This window comes from Camelus dromedarius, chromosome 3, assembly GCF_036321535.1.
Source record: "Camelus dromedarius isolate mCamDro1 chromosome 3, mCamDro1.pat, whole genome shotgun sequence".
Lineage (NCBI taxonomy): Eukaryota > Metazoa > Chordata > Mammalia > Artiodactyla > Camelidae > Camelus > Camelus dromedarius.
The window spans coordinates 89,179,863-89,194,933 of record NC_087438.1 but is presented as its reverse complement, the minus strand read 5'-3'; positions in this window follow the sequence as shown (position 1 = coordinate 89,194,933).

Below are 15,071 nucleotides of genomic sequence, written 5' to 3'. Positions count from 1 at the left end.
GAATCATTTCTATCACAGGAAGAAGCTGAGACCGGGAAAATGTGAGGTTTTCCTTTTTCTCCAAGAAACTCAGCCTTCACCCTAAAAGCGACAATGCTGTGCCCAGTGGTTTCCACTGAGGGCCAGCCAAACAGAGAAATTAGATTTATCTCAGTCAAGAGCTGCTGTGAGAGGCACAAATGAGCCCCTGTTTTTAAAACAGTGAGATGACACCCACAGCTGCCTTCTTTCTACTTGATACCAGTATTTCTATTTAACAGAAAGTACTCATTAAATGACTATAGAAGAAATGACCTCTTGTAAGCATATTTTCTAAATAACTTCTCCATAATGATGACTTGGAGCCTTTTTACAGGTTTGTTGCAATCAGCTCTACTTTGTAGTCATCTGTTTAGGAAAGCATTAATTGTCTCACTCATCCTGAAGGCTGAATGGATCCAACAGTTCCCTAATTTCTCTCAGTCACATTGGCTCTCTATAACCCACCATGTCTAGACTGTCCCTCTCTCCCCACAGACTTTTTTTCTTGAACACTTCTGATTGTTTTCAAAAAGAGAATCACAACACAGTGTCCTTGCTGCTCCAGCTTGCCCAGTACCCTCAATTTAGATGAAAGACATTTATTTTACGGCTGTGGTTGTAAAGAATTCAAATCTGTATTCTTTCTGATTAAATGTGTTTCTTCAGTTATTCACTAAATATTTTCAAATCTCTGTGTGAGTTTTCTTTGAGGAAAATCATGACATTTCTAAGAATTATAAGTGTTACACTCCCAGATATTCTCTCATTTGAGATTAAAAACAAAAATGAAAACCCAAATCCCTTGAAATAAAAGAATAGTTCCATTGTGTTAATTGTAAACACACAATAAAGTTCCAAAAATAAATCAACAGTCACTGGTTCAACCACAAGGAAACAAAGACTGGAAAGAGAAAACATAAGAATTCAATGACTCCTATAAAAACATCCTATGTGAAAATACTGCCACCCACCATCATTCTTTTTCTTTTTCTTTTTTTTTTCTTTTGCTAACTACAGCACAGTTTTTCAAAGAATTTTTGGCATCTCCAGATGATAAATTATGTGAATTATTGTTGGATCAAAATTCCTTTGAAATAACTGCAGGTGTTCAAGATCCTGTCAGAGCAAATGTATTTTAAGTGCCCTGAAGACTCTGACACTCAGCCATTTCTCAGGCTTCTTTGAGGTAGAGCTCCTGTTGGGAGTGGCTTTGTTTAAAATTGGAGACATATGGAGAGCTATGCAGTGAAGACAGGAGGAAGCCTATCCAACTGGCACAGAATTAGAATCTAACTCCTGATTAAAGTCCATATTTGAGGATCTTTTCTTCTGCTATGTGTTCTCCCCTTTACTTCTTAATCCACAGTAAAATGCTCTAAGAGGAGTATCTCATTCGCAGGCTGGAAACTATAGCTTCTCAGCAACATAACTTGGTGGGACAGAATATTAATTATAAAGGGATTTGCACTGGACAAATCATCTGTATACACCTATTATTTTCTTTGAGGTTTCTCTACACAAAATGAGCTTAAAGATTTTGTTTTTTAATTTAATATAAGAAGTAAAACCTAGCAGATGCTTGGGCTTTTTGAAAGAAAAAAAATGGGTGAATGAATGAATACTGTCTTCTTGTATTTTAAGATAAAGAGAAGGGACTAAATATACATAGTAAACTACAAGAAATGTTATAAGCATATTACATGTCTTATTAAATACTAACATAATAGTTAGAAGATAATTATTATTTTTCACACTTGTCTATTAAAACTCAAGATCAAAAAAGTCACTTGTTCAATGTCACACAAATAACAAGTGATAAGAAGAGATTTTTCCAGCTTTGCTTCATTCCTACCCATAGCCATTCTCTTTCCATTTTACTTCTATTTCCAAAGTATCAACTTTAGGCTTTAATAATTGTCTCAATTGTATTACATTAAGCCATAATTGCTAATATTCAACAATTTTTGACCATCAAATATGTTAATTCCATATAAATCCAACAAATTTTTGTTTTCTACATCACTTCCTTTCTTCATTATTTTTTCCTTATTATTTTCATTTATTCTGTTGTACTTCTACCTTTTAAAGTTTAAATATATGGTTCATTGTTTTTTCTGTTATTTTTCTATTACATACATGAAGTTTATAAATTACAAGTAACTTGGCAATAGTTCATTAATTTTGATAAATAGCATTTCCATTATCGTTTAGTTCCAAATATTTTCTATTTTTGATTCCTTAATTTACGGGTTATTAAAATTATGTTTTGAATTAATCAAATGTATTTTAGGTATTTTTATGATTTCTAAAATTGTGCTCTGGTCAAAAAGTGGCCTTTGTGATACCAGTTCCTTACTTTCATAAGATCTGACTTATAAACCTAACCAACACTTGATTATTTTAAACATTCCGTATGTACTTAAAGAAGAATTATATACCCAAATTGTTAGGTGCAGGGTCCTACTGTTAATTATGTTGCTCAGATTCTCCATAACCATACTAATTTTGGTCTGCCTGAAACACTGAGAGAAAAGTGTATTAAAATGTCCCATTCTGATGAGAGAAAGAGAGAGAGGTTGAGAGAGACTGACTTTAAGGAACTGACTCACACACAACTGTGGGGTCTGTAAGTCCGAAATCTATAGGGCAGGATGGAAACTCAAGAGTTGACGTTGTACTCTAGAGTCCAAATTTCACAGGGGAGCAGCCTGGAAACCCAGGCAGGGCTTCCATGTTGCAGTCTTGAGAATTTCTTTTCTTCCAGAAACGTCAATGTTTGCTCTTAAGGCCTTCAACTGATTGGAAGACGTGCATCTACATTATGCAGGGTAATCTACTTCTTTCAAATCTACTGATTTAAACATTAATCACATATAAAAAAACACCTTCCCAGTCACATCTAGACTGGTTTTTGACCAAACAAGCAGGCATCACAGCCTAGACAATTTGACACATAAAATTAACTACCACATTGTGCTATTGAATGACTAGAATTTTAGTCACTCAATAACTTACATGTTACTTCTGTCCATTAGCATATTTCTATTTTATTTTTCAAATAAACCCCTAATAGATGTTACAATGCTGTCTTATATAGTTATTTTTTAAGTTTTTATGCACGTTTTAAATTTGTATGTTCAATGTTAATTTTTGGATTTAGGACATTCATTCTGGGATTATTTCCTTTTCTTCTAAAAGCATCCTTTGGGAGTTCCTTTAGCACGTGTCCATACGTAATAAGTAATTCATTTTATTTGTCCGATAATGACTGTTTCAACAGTCTTCTTTAATGATAAGTTAAAACAATATGAAGCCCTCATTTGACAGTTGCTCTCCACTCTCTGTTGATAATTTTGCTGTCCTCTAAACAGAGTATCTGCAGATAACCTGCTTTTCTCCTTGCGTGTTTTTAACATTTTTTATTTTTCTCTGTTTTATTACAGTTTCAATACACTGTATCTTCATGGATATTCCATTTTATATTTCACTGGGATTCATTTTGATTCTTGTGCTTCTTTAGTTCACCAATTCTGAAAAATTCTCAGCTATTATCTCCTTGAAATTGACTCTCCTCATATTCTTTCAAATATATTTTCTGGAACTCCAAGTAGACAAATATTAGAACTTGTCATTCCCTTCTGCATATCGCTTAATTACATTTTTATATTTCCCATCTTTTTCTCCTTCAGTACAGCTTTCTAGTTAATATCTTAAGCTTTGAATTCTAGTTTAACAATTCTCTTTCCTGCTCTGCCCACTCTGCTATTTTACCTCTCCAAAAGTTTTATTTTTATTTTTTAATTTCATGGTATATTTTTATTGGGGGAAGCTCTATTAAGTGATTTTGCACATATGTGTTTGTTTTTATAATACGTTATCCTTGCTCAGATTTTTATGCATCCTCCACATATTTAAACAATTTGAATATAACTATTTTACATTGTATATGAGATAATTTCAGTGTTTGGAGTTCTTGTGGGGCTGTTGTCATGTTTTGTTTTTCTCTGTTCTATTTTTAGTTACTCTTTTTTATTATTTCTTGTAATTTTGGATTGTGGACTCATGTTTGAACGTCTGGGTTTTCCATTTCGAAAGCTTGGTAGGTCTGAGTTAAAGATTTTTGTTTGTTTCTGTGAGGTTCCCTTAGGCACTGCCTTACCACTCTGGGATCATGGAGCAAATTTCTTGATTTGGGATTTCCCTTAACTACAAAGTGGAATTATTTCAAATGCCAAATCTGCATGAGAGCACATCTATCTTTTAAAAATACCTCAAGGAAAATTTTGTTGTTTTCTACCCAAAGCCAAGGCTGAGACAAAAGCTTGTCCTTACTGTCTCCCTTTGCTACCATGAAACTTTCCCCCTAGTCTTCATTTTCACAGAGAGCATAGCCTTCTAGTGGTCCTGACTTATATAAGAGTATCAAGTCAAAATTCCCATTTTACGTAGCTCAAGGCCTTATTTCCTGTGTTTCATGTGATTAACAGAACCCAGGAATCTCAGCAGGATCAGCTACATAATTTGTGGAGCCCTTTACAAAATTAAAATATAGAGCTCCTTATTCAAAAAGTAGGAAAACAGTTATCATTAAAGTTACTAAAATGTTAAACATTTTCCTTTCTTCTAGAATCTCTCTCTTGTCCTATTTTGATTTTTACTTGCTATTTAGTATCACACTCCTTCAGGCATGGGACTACTCACTGGGTGAGTGCAGGTCCTCACAGTCATCCAAGAGCCTGCCCTACAGCTTGGCAAATGCAGCCTACTGCTACTAGGTTTCTCCTCCTACCAGCCAAGGTTGGGAAAGTCAGTCTCCTCTTCCCACCTTCCACCTTCCCAACCCATAATAGATGAGCAACACACAAGGCAATACAATCTCTGTACTGGAACATATTCCATAACTAGATCACAGATGGATGAGTGGCTCACCCCTACTAAGTCACCCATCAAAACCCCTATGGTGCTGCCAGTCTAGGGTGGGGACAGCCACCACCATGTCCCCCTAAGCCCCAGCCCTCTCTCATGTCCACACCCAGGCAGCCATTGTGGGCAAAGGGCAACACTCATTGCTGAAGTGGATGGGGAAGGGAGGCCTTGTGGGGCTCAGACTGCCTTGCAGTGGGTTGCAGCAGCAGTCACTGTGCAGGGGTTGGGAGGGGAATGCCAAGTGAGGTCAGGGTCCTAGGAGTGGAGGACTGGGCAGCCAAGAACCTGTCCAGGGTATTAAGGGAGGTGGTGGGAGGCAGGACCATGCTTGATTTTCAGACTCTGAGCCCCCACCATTTGCTCCACTGTCGCATCAAACTTCACTTACAAACCACAGATTCTAAGATAAAATTATTAAGAATTTCAAGAGAGCAACTACAGGGCACTAAACTTCAAGTATAAGGCCTTTTTGAGCATGACAGTACTGTCTGTACACTCTGCCCTCACGCTCATCTACCAAGACTGGTAGCTGTCCCCTGAGCCCAGAAAAATGGGTGGTGAGAGACATCTGACAGGGGCTGTGGGCTTAAATTTAAGGGTACAGCCAATAGATGCAGGGAGGTTTCAGGAAAACACACACCTTGACCTCACTTTCTTCCCGTCACTCTGTCTATTTATATCTTCCTGGTCAAACCCCAGGGATCTCACAATATAATACATAAAGGTCAACATTTTGAGGCACAAAACATGGTAGAGGATGAACAGTGTTTCTGGAGGAGCACAGTTGCCAAATTACAACTCATGAGCTTTCTTCAAATGTGTGTGTATAGCAGAGGAAGCGGAGGGGTGGGAAGTTTCTTGGACAAATAGTAGGTTTTCAAAATTGGGCCCATAGTCTTTCATGGTAGCAACTGCTGTGTTTAGATAGGGCTTAAACTCTTGTTGCCACAGCCTTCATATCGCTTGTTATTTATCTTAGCAGCCTGGCCAGATAGATTTAGGGTTAGGGTTAGGGAATTTATTCAGAAAATCTCTATTATAACTCAGAAGGAAAAAGGAGAGCTTGACAAAGAGGAAAAGTTAAATTTAAGGCAGATTTCAAAGGTAAAATTACAAGAGAGTAACTGATTAAACTTGGCAGATGAATGAAAGGACAGAGTTAGTATGAATTCTAGATTTATGGCATAGGTACTGGTATACATAGTGGGTCTAGAATACCATAATAAGAACTAATTTGGAAAAAGATACTTCCCAGACATGAGGTGTGAAGTCCCTGTGTGCCATCAGCCTCAAAACGGTAGTTCTTCTAGTCTGGCCTCTATTTTTGAAGATTCTGGTTTTGCAAGGATTCATTCTATGAATTATTCTACTCAAAAGACTTCTTAACTAAACACAGATGCTTCTTTTCCCCCAAATTTCTAAAACCAAGTAAAATTTTCTACGTTCCTTTATTTCCACTTTTATGTAAATAGTCATTTATAGTTTTCAGCTTGGTATAAAAGATTCATCTCTGTCCCTAGAAAAGTAAACATTATATTAACATAAACATATATTAACGGTGGACAACATGAAATCGGCCTAACTGCATAATAATGAAATGTAAACTTAAGCAGTTCTTAATAAAAATATGTAATAAAAACATAATTCAAAATGCCATTAGACTAGCCTGTCAACAGTCACAAGGCACATATATTTTAAAATTTAGACACTTAAGATATTACTTTTTATGTATACACAGGCAGTTCTTCTCAGTAATGAATAAAAATTCAAGATAAACACTAAGTGAAGCATAAAACATTTGGAACTGATTTGAATTTTTTGTCCAGCTTTTATAAGAGGTTCTCACAATTTTCTATAGAAATTCTGATCCATGAACAATGTAAATTAGTCCTGTAAGTGAGGTTTACAGTAGAGGAGTATGCTCCAGAAAGTGAGTTGTCCTCAGGGGTAGAAACCCTATTCCAGGCTATTTACTGAAAAGGCACATAAAATTTTTATTAATATGTAGATATTCCCTGGAGAAAATAAAATACTTTTTTTCATTCATGCTTAACAATTCCCTGTAGACAATAAAGAGAATGCCTTATCTATATTTGAGAACACTGAGTTTAAAGGAGTTGATTCTATTGGTACATTTTTCTATATTAGATTCTGGAAAAAATTTTATTTACACATATCCAGGAATATCCTTATAATATGAGAAATTGCTTATGTGATATAAATTGAAGTTTCATGGAAGCCCCTCTACATAAAAATTTAGTCTTTAATATCTAGAAAATTCCAATAATTGCTCAGATATATGCATTATAAATTTTGCCTTTTCATTTTCTGTACCATATCTTTAGAAGAGCTACAGTTCTTTAATTTTGTTGATCAGCAATTTATCAATATTTTTCTTTTGTGGTTTATGTTTTGGTGTCCCTTTAAGAAATCTTTGCCAAACCCTAGCCAATGAATATTCTCCTATGTTTTTCTTTTTAAAGTTTTATAGTTTAACTTTTACGCTGTCCTAGTTGTCTACTGCTGCATAACAGAACATATCACAGTGTAATGGCTTTGAATGACAACAATATTTATTTGGTTCATGAATGTGCAATTTGAGCCAAGCCCGAGGAGGATTGCTTGTGTCTGCTCTATTCCATGTCAGTTAGGGAAGCTGGAAGGCCAGGGCTGAAATCATCTCAAGGTTCATTCACTCACATGCCTGGTGGTTTATATTGTCTATCAGTTGGGATCATAGTTGGGGTTATAAAACAGAACACCCACATGTGGCCTGGACTTCCTCACAATATGGTGACTGGGTTCAAACAGCAACTTGAACAAAAAAGCCAGAAAGATGTCACATATCTTATGACCTTGACTCAGAAGTCAGGCAGTCACCTACAGTCTCTTCCTAAAGTGAATTGCTAAGGCTGGTCATATTCAAAGCTGGCCTATATTCAAGAAAATTCAGCATTTTGAAGGGAGGTTAACTTCCTTCCTTCCAGGGTAGATGTGTTTAAAACCACTGTATACTTTTAGGTACAGATCTATTTTGAGTTATTTTTGAGTATGGTATGAAGTAAGGCTTACAGTTAATTATTTTCCAAAATGGATATTCAGTTTCAGCACCATTAACTGAAATGACATTTCCCCACTTTGAGTTACACTGAGATCTTTCACAAAAATAAAATAACCATATGTGGGCCGATCTCCTTCTGGAATTACTCATCTGTTCTACTGATCTGCATGACTCTCCCAACACCAATACTACTCTTACTTGACAACTGCAGTTTTATAATGTCTTGAAATCAGTTCTCCAACTTTATCTTTCATTTTCAAAATTGTTTTGGCTATTCTAGTCCTTTCACATTTCCACATAAATGATAGAATCAGATTGCCAACTACTAACCAAAAAAAAAAAAAACTTCCTGGAATTTTGATCAGATTGGCATAAAATCTATAGAACATAGTATATTGCTATATATATTTAAGCACTCAAACATTTCTCTAAAGGTTTTTTGGTATATTTTCCAATGTGCAGGTTTGCACATATGCTGTTATGGTTTTCTCTAAATATTTTATATTTTATATGCTTTTTAAATTATATTTTTAAAATTTTATTTTCCATTTGTTCATTGCTAGTATATAGGAATATGTTGATTTTTCTGCAGTTTGATCTTGTATTCTGCAATTCTGCTAATTGCACTGAATAGTTGTAGTAGCTTTTTTTTTTTGTAGATTCCTTTGGATTATCTATGTAATCTTCCCTTCCAATTTTTATAACTGTTACTTCTTTGTCCTACTTTATTACATTGGCTAGAATCTCCAGTACAATGTGAGTAAGTCTTGAGAACAAACCTACTTGCCATTTCCTGATCTTATGGAAAATCTTTCAGTTTTTTACTAATGATTAAGATGTTAGCTTTAAGTTTTTCATAGATGTCCTTTTTTGACTGAGAAAGTTCCTTTTTTGACATATATATAATATATTTATATTATATATATATGGAGCTTCCATAAATCAGAATGACAAAGTATACAAGGAGGCATGAGTTTCCCAAAAAGAAATGCAATTGGCCAATAAATATAAGAAAACTGTGTTCACTATCATAAATTTTAAAAACCTAAAATGAGTTACATTTGCTACGTATTGGCTTGATATAGATATATTTTAAGAAAAATTATATATATTTAAGGTATACATTATGATTTGATATACATATATATAGTGAGATTATTACTACAGTCAAGGTGATTAAAATATCTCCCACATAGAGAAAATTCCCTTCTATTCATAATTTGCTGAGTTTTTACTTGCATGGGTATTGAATTTTGTCAAGTATGGTTTTTTTTTTGATTTTTAAAAAAATTTTTTTTCAATAATGACATAATTTTTTATTGATTTATAATCATTTTACAATGTGTCAAATTCCAGTGTTCAGCACAATTTTTCAGTCATTCATGGACATTTACACACTCATTGTCACATTTTTTTCTCTGTGAGTTATCATAACATTTTGTGTATATTTCCCTGTGCTATACAGTGTAATCTTGTTTATCTATTCTACAATTTTGAAATCCCAGTCTATCCCTTCCCACCCTCCACCCCCCTGGTAACCACAAGTCTGTATTCTCTGTCTATGAGTCTATTTCTGTCCTGTATTTACGCTTTGTTTTTGTTTGTTTGTTTTTGTTTTTGTTTTTTAGATTCCACATATGAGCGATCTCATATGGTATTTTTCTTTCTCTTTCTAGCTTACTTCACTTAGAATGACATTCTCCAGGAGCATCCATGTTGCTGCAAATGGCATTATGTTGTCGGTTTTTATGGCTGAGTAGTATTCCATTGTATAAATATACCACCTCTTCTTTATCCAGTCACCTGTTGATGGACATTTAGGCTGTTTTCATGTTTTGGCTATTGTAAATAGTGCTGCTATGAACATTGGGGTGCAGGTGTCATCCTGAAGTAGGGTTCCTTCTGGATACAAGCCCAGGAGTGGGATTCCTGGGTCATATGGTAAGTCTATTCCTAGTCTTTTGAGGAATCTCCACACTGTTTTCCGTAGTGGCTGCACCAAACTGCATTCCCACCAGCAGTGTAGGAGGGTTCCCCTTTCTCCACAGCCTCTCCAGCATTTGTCATTTGTGGATTTTTGAATGATGGCCATTCTGACTGGTGTGAGGTGATACCTCATTGTAGTTTTGATTTGCATTTCTCTGATAATTAGTGATATTGAGCATTTTTTCATGTGCCTTTTGATCATTTGTATGTCTTCCCTGGAGAATTGCTTGTTTAGGTCTTCTGCCCATTTTTGGATGGGGTTGTTTTTTTTTCTTATTGAGTCGTATGAGCTGCTTATATATTCTGGAGATTAAGCCTTTGTCGGTTTCATTTGCAAAAATTTTCTCCCATTCCGTAGGTTGTCTTCTTGTTTTACTTCTGGTTTCCTTTGCTGTGCAGAAGCTTGTAAGTTTCATTAGGTCCCATTTGTTTATTCTTGCTTTTATTTCTTCTAGGAGAAAATTTTTGAAATGTATGTCAGATAATGTTTTGCCTATGTTTTCCTCTAGGAGGTTTATTGTATCTTGTCTTATGTTTAAGTCTTTGATCCATTTTGAGTTGATTTTTGTATATGGTGTAAGGGAGTGTTCTAGCTTCATTGTTTTACATGCTGCTGTCCAGTTTTCCCAATACCATTTGCTGAAGAGACTGTCTTTATTCCATTGTATATTCTTGCCTCCTTTGTCGAAGATGAGTTGACCAAAAGTTTGTGGGTTCAAGTAGCATTTATTGATATGGTCACATGACCTTCTCCTTAATGGTCTTAGTATAATGAATTATATTGATTGATAATCAAAAGTTAAACAAAACTTGGATTCCTGGAATACACTCCACATGATCATTATGTATCACCCTTTTTATATGTACCAAGTATACTTTGCTTTTATGAAGAATTTTTATATCTAAGTTCAGGAGAGATATTTATCTAATGTTTTCTGTTCTTTTAATAATATCTGGTTTTGGACACAGAGTAAAGCTGAACTCATAAAATGAGTGGGGAAGTGCCCCTAATTCCTTTATTGCCTCAAAGAGTGGTACAATTTCTTTCTAAATATTTGGTAGAATTGTCTGGTGAAGCCATCTTGCCTAGACTTGCGTGCGTGTGTTTGTGTGTTGGAAAATCCTGAGTTAAGATTTCAGTCTTTTAGATAAATATCAAGATGTTCAGATTTCCTATTTCTTCTTGTATTAGTTTTTGTAATTGGCATTGTTTAAGAATTTTTTCCATTTCATCTAAGTTGCCAAATTTATGGTATAAAGTTGTTTATGGTATTTCTGTATTATTTTTTATTGTTGTTAATGTAAGATACATACTGATGTCTCCTTACCATGTTTGATACTGGTAATTTGTGTCTTCTTTCTTGTTCAATCTAGCTAAACGTTTATCAATTTTATTCATTTTTATCAAAGAACCAACTTTGGGTTTTATTTATTTTCTCTATTTTTATTTATTTCTACTTCATTGATTTTCTCATTATTTATTTCCTTTTATTCATTTTTGATGTAATTTTTTCTTTTTGTGCTTTTTAAGGTAGAAGTTTAAATCACTGATTTTAGATATTTCTCTTTTGCTAAGATAAGCATTTAAAGCTATATTTTTCTAACTACTGCTTTACTGCAATCCATAAATTTTGACATACTGTATTTTTATATTCACGCAGTTCAAAATACTTTTTACTTTCCTTTGTGATTTCTTCTTTGCTCATTTATTTAAAGGTTTGTTGTTTATTTTCCAAACATTTGAGGATTTTCCAAAATTTTTGTTATTGATTCCTCACTTAATTCTGCTTTGATCAGAGAATATTCTCTTTATGATTTCAATCCTGTTGAATTTATTGAGATTGTAAATTTATTTATAATGCAGCACATTATCTTGGTGAATGTTCACTGTGTACTTGAAAAGAATGTGTGGTCTACTGTTATTCAGTGAGTTGCTTTATAAATGTCAGTATCAAGGTCAAGCTGGGTAAAGTCTTACACATACTAATTTGCTGTCTACTTCTTCTGTCTATAAGAAAGAGCGTTAAAATGTCCAACTAAAATCATGCATTTATCTGTTTTTGTTCGCAGTTCTATCAATTTTTACATAACATATTGACACTCTCTTACTAGATGCATAAATACTTGGGATTTTTATATCCTCTTGATGAATTTATCCCCTTTATTATTATGAAATGATCCTCTTTATTTAAAATTGTTTTCATGATATGGGTGATAGTTGAATCAAGGTTTGGAATAATAAGTGAGGGTGGAAGAGGGGAATACAGAATGAGAAAAGACAAAGGTTAGCAACAGAGCCCTGAGGAACAGCAACATGTAAGCAGCCAGCAAAGGAAAAGGAGCCCACGACAGAGACTAAAATGGAGCCAAGACCAAACCTGAGGAAGCGCCATGGACAAGCAGTGCTACAGAAACAAAGTAAAGAGAGAATCTTAAGGAGAGTATGTTTAATAGTGTCACATGCTTCTGAGCCACCACTTAAGATGCACTCTAAAAATTGTTAATAGAAGGCAGCTTTGAGGAGGTTATTGATAACCTTAGCCACAAGCATTGCAATAATGAGTTAGATTCATAATGGATATGAAAGGAAGGAAAAAGACCTTAGTATCTTGAAGAATTATTAAGGGGAGGGGCATATGATGGGAAAGATTAGAGCATGTTTATGCACTGGGACAAAAAGAGAATTTGAAGGTACAGAAGAAAGTGGAGATCATGATCTCGGTGAGAAGGGACTACGTCTTGTAGGTATAAGTTGGTTGGAGCAAGAACTATAATATAATGCCAGTATTAATTGACATATATTATAAAAATAGCACTTTATCACTCCATAAACTTCAATTATGATCATTTCTACATGTCTTAAGGCACTATTTAACTTTATTATTTCCCTAAATTTTAATAAAAGAAATACTAGCTGCTTTTGACATATCTGGCTTATCACAGAAGCACTCATGATTTATCAACTATTTCCCTTTGGTTTCCTCTTTGTGTCCTGCTATGCCTCTCCACATGAGAATGTCATGTTTTCCCCTTATGCTAACGTATACAACATGAAGAAAATATGTCTCCTAGTAATATTCTGCACATAAATTACATATTTTCCATCACTTCTAATTTAGAACACAAAGTTTCTTTCTGGTTGACATAACCAAAATTTAAAATTTGAAGCACTCCATAATTGCCACAATTTATAAAATGTCATGGGTATAAACAGAAGAAGTAACAAACTATGTGTTTTTTTAATACACATATCAATGTGTAATTTGCATATATATTCCGTATTCTTTAAACAGACTTAATGAGGTACCTGATTCTTTGTTTAGAGTGGGGGAGGTACTCTTCGCTAGTTACCAAAGTGCAGCTCTGTCAGCATTCTTCACTTTTAAGTCACAGATAAGCTTGAGAACATGATAGAAATTACGCTCCAAGTTTCTAGAAGAAATGCATGTACCTATGTATACGTATAATTTTGCACGTGCTTTTAGACTTAAAAAAGACCCTAATTTAGAGGAATATAAACTTTTTTCAACACTGATGATAAAATCAAAGGAAAAATAAAAAGCGTAGTATAGGCAGCACAGCACCACGATTCAAAAGCAGGAGTTCTAGCTCTGGAGTCAGTTAGATTTGGATTCAAGTCTAGTGCTTAGTACTTAGTCAGCACTGATTAGCTGGGTGCTCTTGGCTAAGGTACTTAACAACTCTTAGCTTAAGTATACTCATATGTAAAATGGGGTTGGAGTAAGGATTAAACCAGTTGAAAAGTCAAGTGCGTAACCAGTACATACAGTCTAGAGAACCAGTGTTTGTTTTAAATGGCAGTGAAACAACTTAAATGGAATGGTTCTTAAAGGCATGAATATTTTTCATTTAGATTTTGCTTTTCCTGTTCACATCTGTTAGACTTGGATTACAAACCTAACAGAAAGTTCATCTCAAGCTCCAATTTTCTCATTGCAGAGTTGAATGGAGGGAGCATCGCTGTCTCAGACACACACTGCTCAGGTAGAGCCCCGCTCTGGTGGGCGGCGGAGGGTAACCTTCTAAGGGTCTCTCATGGTGACCAAGTGACAAGACACCATGTGTCAGGGAGCACAATTAATTATCATTAGTATTTCAAGCATCCCGTGGAGTGACATGTTTTACAATGTTATTTCCAGAATTAGTGAAGCAAGAGGTAGACAGGCTGAAAAGATGTTTACATTGCCAGAAAATGATACACATATATATTTCATGAACAAGATAAGATAATAGTAATATAATTTTATCAAATGGCCTGAATCACCAGTCTATGTTTCAATCATCAAAAGTAACATTCTTGGCACATATGCCAAGAAAAATGCATATTTTGTAGATTTCAAAATGCATTATAAGGTAATATTACAAGGGTAATTCTGGTCACAAGGCTCATTTTGGCTCATATTGACATATTTGGCCTCTTACAATGGTGCTCTCCCCAAAAGCACTGTAGTCTGAGGCACAGCCTCACTAAAGAGGGTGAGGCTTTAATTTGAATTTCCTCGTCTCTTCTCTGATTTCAACCAACAAGTTTTCTAAGACTGTGTGCTGACCTTGGAACATAAGTCTAGACAGAACACTAAAAACTGCCTTTAAAATGTACCATGAACAGTATCCAAAATATCATCCCTCAAGTAGGTTAGACAGTTTATTGTGCCAAAATCCTTCTATATGTGGTTGTACCCAAAGCAGGTGCTTCCATGGAAAATATATCCAAGACCATTTCTGTCTAAGTTTACTTTGAGTAAAGCCAGCTTTTAATTTTAAAAATACATGCTTAAATGTCTCTGAGATGTTTTACTGATTTAGTAGCCAAGTAACTTCTGACCGAGGCTAAGGGAAGGTATCTTTCTCTGAAGATCTTTATCATAGAGCTAGAATTTTAAATATTTGGGAAAAATTCCACCCTTCTGAAATGGAGTTTTGTTCAGGATATGAAGATTTTAAGAACTTTTGCTTCCTGGCCAATTTTATTATACTCCTATTTTTTATTTAAATTACAGATTCTTTTTTGTCTCTTTCTCCATGAGAGGCTGGCACCAGATCATCCCTTGAGTAG